This window comes from Pinus tabuliformis, chromosome 6 (genome assembly GCF_031772625.1).
Source record: "Pinus tabuliformis cultivar Carrire ecotype Pingquan chromosome 6, CPIR1, whole genome shotgun sequence".
Lineage (NCBI taxonomy): Eukaryota > Viridiplantae > Streptophyta > Pinopsida > Pinales > Pinaceae > Pinus > Pinus tabuliformis.
This window is the reverse complement of record NC_142292.1, coordinates 374,150,846-374,160,717: the sequence shown is the minus strand read 5'-3', so window position 1 is coordinate 374,160,717 and position 9,872 is coordinate 374,150,846.

Sequence of the window (9,872 nt, the reverse complement as noted above, 5' to 3'; positions counted from 1 at the left end):
CACAACTACTCTTATGCCAGGATTGGGAATCTCTTTAGTTGGATAATAAAATTTGTATCTTCACAATGTTAGTCTCTGTCATAGTTATCAATTATTATAAGAAAGGTTCGAAGATATTTTACCAAATCCTAAATCTTTTTTAAAAGCCCGTGATCTTCTTTTCATTTTGAATCATAATCTCCATTGATTTGGAGAAAATGTTTATGTATGGTCTGCTCAAATGGAATGTTGTTTAAATTACTTAGGAGAAGTTGACATTTTGGATCTTGATACCTTCACTTGGTCCAGAGTAAGTTCAAAATTTTTCTTTTTCCATTTTGATAATTAATCCCTTTTATTTTATATGTGGGAAGCTTTGTACCTCAAATCCACATTAACAATGTATAATAACCCACTTGAACATAGGGGTGGAATTTAGGATATTTTAGCTTTGGGCCTTTGCATAAAAAAGTCAATTCTCATATCAACAAGGCATGACTTTTTACCCCCCATAGAGTAAGCTCAACTTAAGTATTCAACACAACTACTCTTATGTCAAGATTGGGAACGTCTTTAGTAGGATAGTAAAATTTGTATCTTCACAATGTTAGTCTTCATCACAGTTATCCATTATTATAAGAAATGTTCTAGGATTTTTTACCAAATCTTAAATCTTTTTTACAAGCTCGTGATCTTCTTTTCATTTTGAAGAATAATTGTGACACAGCCCGCCCGCCCCCCCCCCGTCCGTTATTTCCTTCATGGATTTTAAATCATGTTAGTATTTGACAACAAAAAAGAGAGAACTGGGGCATGGGAAATATATTCCAAGACTGAAGGGGGGTTATTTCTTGGAGGACTTGTGGTTGCAATGGATAGAAAGAGGTTGATAGGTGGCATGCAAAGAGAAAAGAATCAAGTGGTACAAGATCATTAGCTAGCAAGACTCTATGGGGTGACAAGGCCAACAACCTTAAAAATCAGAAACTAAACAACAATGAAGTAGAATATGATCGTTTGGAACATATGTTGGGCCAACAAGGAAAAACATATGGATTAACCTACCCTCACAATAGAGAGAAAGAAAATTTACCTGGGGGAGAAGGGCCTCAGTCTTTTGCTTCATGTTGGACTGAACTATCATTCGCCAAAAACAAATTTCCATAAAACAGTTAGACCGAGTGCCCTCTTCCTTGGCTAGTGGTGGTCATTCTCTATCATATGGATGATTATATTCACTAAGTAAGGTTGAGTTCCTTATTATCTTTGTAGGAAATGATTTGGGAGTTAAAGGGGCTTGTTACCTAATTAGACCAAGTCCCCATTGGTGGTGTAGATTGTTCTCACAAATATGAAGGGAGAACACATAAAGACAAGAAATAATGTACGATGAAGAATCGAAAGGAGGAAAGGTGGTTTAAGTAAAGGAAGAGGCAAGAAGGTCATGGATCAATTCGTAGGACACTGTTGTAAGGAAGATCCACTCTTGCAAATAGTGGGTTCAGTGCCACAAGTATAGCAAGGCGAGTTACAGTCTCAGAGATGAGTTCCACTCACGCTAATATTGCCTTACAAATCCAATCTTTTGTGCATTAAATTAGTTGATTGACAAAGTTTGATGGTAAAAATAGATTGAGAAATCCATTGGTTTCAGTGCTAATTAGGAAGAAAACTGTTTTCCTATAATACACAAGTTTGATAGGTTGCTTTGCTCCAAACTAGGTGTTTCCTGTTGGAACTGCCAGGATTGGCTACACCCATTGCTTGCACGCTAACCCTGATATGGGATGAAGTGTTAATCATTGTGATCCCAGATTTATATTAGGGCTAAGGATCGATTTTGGTTCCAACACCTAGATAACTTCATGAGGTTCTCTTATCAACTCTGCAATATTGGTTCCTCTTCAGCATGTTGTCACCCTTAAATTTTGTGTCATTGTTTTCTAAGTTTTGGGTGGACTGGCATAATTTCACAATGTTATCCGACTTGTCAGTGAGTGGCGCTCAAACCAAGACTAACCTACCACAAGAAACATGTGCTTGAAATGAACTAGGCTACTCCAAGCCTATTATCTTCCAAAGAGACATAAAAATATAGTAGTAACACAGTCAAGACATTAAAATCATGTCCTCTTGTTAGTTATATCTTCTAGAAGATAAAATAAAACCTTGCAGTCATGTCCATGGCCTATCCACCTCCCTGCAAGTGATGGTAGACTTAGCCCTTGGCTTGCAATGAAAAATAAGTGATATCCTGGTCATATGGAGATTAGATTGGCTGAGGGTGGAGTTAGTACCTCTAGATTCTCTCATCATAGATTCTCTCATCAAATAATGGGAGGAAGCTTTAGACTACCCAGGACTACTTTCAACTAGTAGACTTTGAACTTTTGATTCCAAGTGGAATTCTATCTCTAGGTGGATGGAAATATTTGGACTCCCTGGACAAATGATGGTGGAGAGTGGCCTCTAGAACCCCTCAAGACTTTTGGGTGAAGGAATATTCCGCTAGAACCCCTGATCAAGCCTACAACTGATTAATCTTGAAGGGTGGAGGTGTGGAACATCTTTGGATTCCCTATTACACCTGGTGGGTTGACCATTGGAACCAGCTTTACATGTTAGGGGGTGACAGTTGCCAAAAAATAACACAATGGTAGTCTGTCAATGGTTGGGAGGTGAATGGTGAGCCTGGTTCCATTGTTGAGGGTTTGAATAGCCATGGTTGTTCAGCTATATTCAAGTCACCCATCTATATATATTTTCAGGGTTGCAACTCATCCTTCATGTGATAGGCTCCAAGGAAACCTCATATTTTGAACCATAGGTAATTGGACATGAAGTTGAACTATTATGTGTCCTAGTATGTTTTGAGGTAACCACCTTTATTATGTGTTGTTCCTGCCTGAGGTTAGGATAAAATATATTTATTTTGGCCTGAAGGTCACCTAATCCTATACCATATCAGGCCTAACACATCATCTCCTTGACTGGTATAACAATTAAAGTTACTATAGCTTTTTCCCTGGAAGATTCCTAATAGAAGCTCTGGCCTGTGTAAACATTGCACTAATTCTATTAACAGTCTCATGGTTACAATTAAGAAGAGGAATTGATAATAATTAGTTGTGGTACTTGTGATTTTCCTCCCATTTAATTACATGGACATAAGTATATCTCCATTGTCACCTACAGGTACTCATTAAATTTTACAATGTTGTACAAGGTGTTGTTATTGTAACATGTTGAGAAATTAGGGAAATCTGAACTATTCAATTTCTCTTAATTATGATAGCTGCTTGAGATATTACTTCTTTAGATTTTTCTTCTTTCTATTATTATCTTCAAATAGTTACCAAAAAAAGAATATCAAAATACACAAGTACACAAGATATTGGCACCAAACCAGGGCAAAAACCTCTCCAAAATCTAAGAGGAAAAACCCTTTGAACTCTTTCTTATAGAATCTTTATTGAGAAGTTACATGACCCAAACATTGACTCAGAAATGCCTTCAACATCAAATGAAAATACCTCCAAATGTGTACCCAAACATACTGTGTGTTTCTGTAGTGAATGAGCATGACAGTCTGTACCAACAATTTCAGATAGGCTCTTCCAGCCTCGTTCTACCCTCGCACTTTATGTAGATCCTCCATACATAGTTAAATCGATGATTAGGGCTTGATTATAAGGCTTCAAAAGGAAACAACATTGATTGTTCAAAAACAGCGAGAGCAGAACCCTTTGATTTCAAAACGCAGTCATATATGAGAATAGTGTTAGGGCTCTTCTAGCCCTATGATACCTTCACTCTTTTTAACAGCAATCTTCTCCTTGTATTTGCAGCTAGAAAATCCTTTCAAACCAACCATACAGTTATGAAATGTAAAGCCCTAATCCGGATCTGTATGTCGTGAGGGAGAGAAGACTTGTTGATATATTCGCATGAGGGAACAGACCTCCTCACTTGTTGTGAATACTCTTCCTTCCTTTGGCCTTGTCACTATTACTCCTCTTCATGAGTGAGTGTGAATGAATTGTGTTTTTTGAGGAGCCAAATGTAGCCTATACATAGGCTTACCCTCTCATCCATTGAGCTGACGTGAGCCTATATTAGGCCGACATGTCCCTTTAATTAATTAATTAATTAAGTCGACGAGAATCTGGAAGGCTTCCATAATTTTCTTTGAGCGATTTCCTTGCAATGAATCTGTGGGTACACGTTGGAGGGTTTCATTGATGGTCTAGAAGGAATTACATTCATTAAATTTACATGAACAATAATACATGATTGTCTTCATTTACATGACTTGTCTAGGGCTCTCAATTAGAGAAAAAATAATTCTTTGATACAAAAATACATAGTTACAAAATTTGACATAATGAAGACCGAACCTAGTTACACTATTTTCAACACTCCCTCTTAACTAGGGAGGTATTCATGGTACATGGACATTCTCAATACAAGATTTCTCATAAGAAAAGATTCGGATTAGTTATCCATCTGTTCTAGTATCATTTTAACCAACATTATTTCCATATAACAAAGCCTTGACTAATCGCTCTATCTCTCAAATAGATCAGAGCACAATGTTGGTGAGACCAATGACTTATAGACACACTCGTCATTGTCTCTCTTAGGGTCATACCCACCCGGGTGTTCTCTGTGTATGCCCTACTAGGACTATTCTCATCTTGGGTTCCCAACCCTCAAGAATATTGATCCTCTTGTCCACTCTTATCTTGGATGCCCTACCACATCCTCAAAGAGTGTTGGATGCCAGATGATAACTCAATCCTCCATTTCTTCTTCATTCTCGGAAGACAGAAATGTAGTGTCTATCTTTCCCACTCAAATAGGGATGACATATCAACCTGACCAAGCTTGTCTCGAAAGTACACAAGCTTCTTGTTCGAAAGCGATTTCGTTAACATGTTGGTAGTTTGCTCATCTGTGGGAACATACTCCAGCTTCAACACTCCATCCTGCACCAACTTTTGAATATAATGATACTTGTTATTTATGTGCTTTGTCTTCCCATGAAACACTGGATCCTCAGACAATCTTATACAGATGGTATTATCACAATGAATAATTGTAGGGGCCAACGATCCTGCAAATAAGTCAGATAATAATTTCCTTAACCAGACCGCTTCCCAGCTAACTTCACATGCTGCTACATACTCGGCTTCAGCACTGCTTAAGGCAACTATCTCTTTATTTCTGCTCATCCAAGAGACCATTGAGGATCCTATACTAAAGCATCCTCTATTTGTTCTTCTTCCATCCTTCTCGCTGCCTCCCCAATCGGAATCAGTAAATCCTATCAGAAGTACATATTTCCCTTTCTCATATTTTAGGCAGTGATGTATGGTTCCCTTCAAGTATTCAATATATTCTTAGTTGCCACCCAATGGTCATGACGACGCTCCATCTGGAACTGACTGAGAACATTCACTGCAAAACATATATTTGTTTTAGTATTTGTTGACACCTAATCCTTGTGATTGGGTGAATTATTGTAAATAGATAGATAGGAATATGAATAGTCATCGGGAGATGAACTGAACAGTCTCTCCCTTATGTATATAATGAGGACCTACCTGATGGAATAATACAGTCAATTAATTTCTGCTCTATGGAGTTACTGCCTGGCCTGACATGGTATCAGAGCCAGCTCCTTTTTTAGCTTTTATGCACTTTGTAACTCCCTATTCTGCTCCATATTGTCACCTGAATGTTGCTGCCTGACACTCCCTGCACCCTCTTCTCTGACCATTTTTTTCATATTCATTGTAAGTTGCGCTGCTCATCCTCTGAAATACATTCTGGACATTGTCAGAGGTGTTAGAGGATTTGACAATCATAGGCATTGAGGCAGGCAGAAGCGAGTGAGCATTGAAATGAGGTGAGGTTAAGATTTCCCTCTACTGTATCTATGATTCTTATTGTTTAACGCTGCCAATATATCTGTTTACACTGCCCACGCTACCCAAACATTTACACTGTGGTCTTCACTCTGGTATTCGTTGCCCATGTTTTACCTCTCACAACGTTATCATGATGTTTTGAAAAGCTTGAACGATTGGCTCCAGAAACGCTGTGTTAAACGCTGCTTTACATAAACGTTGATTTGTGAAGGTCCTGACATTTGAACGTTGTTCATTCCATCATTGATCGTCTCCCCGGGACTCAAACCGAAGCCTTGGAGCAACGAAAGGGTTTAAATTTGCCACATTTTTTTCGAGTCTTCCCTGCGATTAGAACCTCTGTCGTCTGAGCTATTTTTCTCTGACGCCATTACATTTCTTTAATATCTGTGTCCAAGGACGGGCAGTGTCGAAGGTTGGTTGGTAGCTTAAAAGGAGGCATTGAACTCCAGGCTATGGTAGTGGGTGCCACTCGGAATGGTATTTTTTTATGATGTTTAAACTATAATACCATATGTGTTTTTTGAACGTTGACATGGTAGCAGAATAGATAAAGCTGATTGCTGGGAATTGCAGAGGCGCTGTGGGTGATGTTACATGCGCGCCATAAGAAAAAAAAAAAGGATCTTTGTATCTTGGTTCTTCAGAGGGATTTCTTAGTTTTCAGGAAATTGAATTAAATTTGGAGAAGTGCTTAAGCTTTTTGCAGTCTTGTGGTGTATTTCATGTGGCTTAAAATCAGAGATACATCTGTCTCGAATTATTCTTGAAAATAACCTAAATACTTCTCTGTATCTGAGAGTCCAAATACATTTGGACTACATTCTTCCGTTTTTCTTTGGTAAACGCAGTTTTGTTGAGGGTATTTTATACTGCCATATTTTGTGCTTTGAATCTGTTGTCCCATTATATCAGAACTATATTTTTTCCATTAAGAGTAAAAGATTTGTAGCCGAAATTTTATTTTCTACAGTATGCATTCAATCATATCGATGGTTGGAATAGTTCTCACTAGCAAGGAGAACTATCCTGAATGGTCCCGGATGATAAAACACACACTCATTTTCAATGAGTTGTGGAAAGGAGTGTGTGTCAGATACGGAGACAATGACCCAGTACAGCCTACGTCAGACAAAGAGCTCGTCATTTGGGAAAACAAGAACAGCAAAGATTATGCATTAATCGCAGCATCTGTAAATGAAGAGGTGAGTCGGCATATTTCGTCATATTCAACTACCTTTGAAGCCTTACAAAAGCTGAAAGAACTCTATGACTCACATTCTGCACTTGAATTTGTTCAACTCATGATTAAACTCTTCACTCTTGAACTACAAAATAATGATCCTCTTGCTCTTGCATCTGAAGTAAAGTCTATAATGCATGATATCAAATCTACTAAGGTTGAATTGGATATTCCTCTTATCGCTTTTCTCAAGGAACTTTATCCTACTTACTCCAATTATCTTAAGTCATTGCAAGCTAATGGAAATCTCAAAGATATAACCTTTGACTCTCTTGTGAAAAAGTTTGCTGAAAGAGAGAAAGCTTTTGGAAAGAAGACAACCCCTGAATCTTTTGAAGAGACTGTGTGCCTTGCTCATAAAGAAAAGCATCCTGCTCAATATTCTATAAGAGGAAGAGGTGGACGAAGAGGAAGAGGAAGATATTTCAGAGGCAGGGGGGGCAAACATTCTCAAGGAGAAAAGGTAGATTTGCACTGCATTCGCTGCAAAAGAAATGGATCACATGATGCCTCTACATGCAAGCTACCATGGGACAAAATTGAGTAAAAAAGAAACCAACAGAAAGGTAAAACTGATGATACAGACAAAGGTAAAGCACATGAATCCGCTCACTATATTGAGGCACAATGTAACATTGGAGTAAATGAAGATTTGTTTAACGCTTCACTTGCTTCATGGAAAAATGATTGGTTGCTTGATTCAGGAGCAACTTGCCACATGACTCATAGAAAAGATTTTTTTCAAGATTCCACTGACAATGTTGATGGAGCAGTATACTTTGCAGATCAATCAAAAATCAAGCCATCAGGGCTTGGCACAATCAGGCTTAAACTGCCTGGTCTTCTAGACTTTCTTCTGGATCACGTTCTATATCTCCCACAGCTCAAGAGAAACTTGTTGTCCTTGGTCCACATCTGCTAGCAAGGTCACTCCATTCATATGTTTGATGGCAAGCTTGAGGTAAGAAAAGCATCTGACCACTCACTTGTCATGAGGGGAATAGAAGAAGAAAGGCTTCTCAAGCTGCAAGGAACCTCTGCTCATGCACAACATTTCTCATATAATGCTCATCATGAAGAAGGTACACTTCCATCAAGTTTATTATGGCATGCTAGATTTTGACATTTGAACTATGAGAGTCTCCGCATGTTGAAGAAAAATGGTGTTGCTGGTTTGCCTACAATTCCTAGGAAACTTAAGCAATGTGATGCTTGCATTCTAGGAAAGCATAGCAAACAGTCTTTTCATGATTCACATTCAAGAGCACATAGGAAACTTGAACTCATTCATTCAGATTTATGTGGTCCAATGCTTGTTCCTTCTGCAAATGGAAATAAATATATCATGACATTTATTGATGACTACACTAGAATGTGTTGGGTTTATTTATTGAAGAACAAATCTGATGCTTTTCAAACATTCAAGAATTTTCATAAATGGATTGAAAATAATGCACAATCTCATATTGGGTCTATTTGCACTGATAATGGAAAAGAATACACATCAAATGAATTTGAAAACTATCTTCTCCAACATGGGATCAAACATCAAACAACTGTGCCTTATAATCCCCAACAGAATGGTGTAGCTGAAAGAATGAATAGAACAATCTTGAATATGGTACGATCCATGCTTTTCTTCAAAAATGTAAAGATAATGTTTTGGGCTGATGCTGTTCTATGTGCTGCATATATAAAGAATAGATGTCCATCTAATGCTATAAGAAACAAGACTCCTTATGAATTGTGGTATGGACATGTTCCTTCGGTAAAACATCTCAGGGTCTTTGGTTCCACCTATTATGCTTTGATACCAAAGGTACATAGAAATAAACTTGGTGCTAGAAGTCGTAAGTGTATCTTCCTGGGTTATTCAAACACCTTTAAAGCATATCGCCTCTATGATGAAGTAAATAAGAAATTTGTTGTATCTAGAGATGAAATTTTCCTTGAATCATCCAAAACTGACAATGTTGTTGAGCGGAAACTTGATCACTTGGATAGATTCGCAAAAGCAAAATCATTTCAAGAATTTGATAATCAGATTCCACATCTTGAAGGGGGGATTCCTATACTAGATCAACATGTGGAATATTCTTCTGAAGAACACTCTCCCCCGCATGAAACTCCAACAACGGATGATGCTTTAAGTGATGTAATTGATAGAATTGGGAGACTCAATCTTGATTCAATCCCAACTCAATCAACGGAGCTGCCTGGACCATCTCAGAAAGGTCCCCCAAAGTGGTATACAAAGACACTTGAAAGTGTTCATCCTGATGAAGTTGGAAAGATAGGAACCAGAAATTCAAACCGGCAAAATGGAGGTGATGTAGATGACTCTAATTCACCTGTTGATATGGATGTTTCTTATGATTGTGAATTGAACTTGTCTCAAGATTTTGAACCAACTTCCTTCAAAGAAGCTGCTTCTCATGATGAATGGAAAGAAGCAATGCAAAAGGAGTATGATGCCCTCATAAAGAACGGCACTTGGAAGCTGGTTGATCCTCCATTTGGAACCAAACCAATTGGCTGCAAGTGGGTCTACAAGAACAAGTATAAAGCTGATGGCTCACTTGAAAAGAACAAAGCTAGGCTTGTGGCAAAAGGTTTTGCACAGAAAGAAGGGGTCGATTATGAGGAGACTTTTTCCCCCATAGCAAAATGGGCTACCATCCGGACACTTTTTGCACTAGCAGCTCAGAACGGTTGGA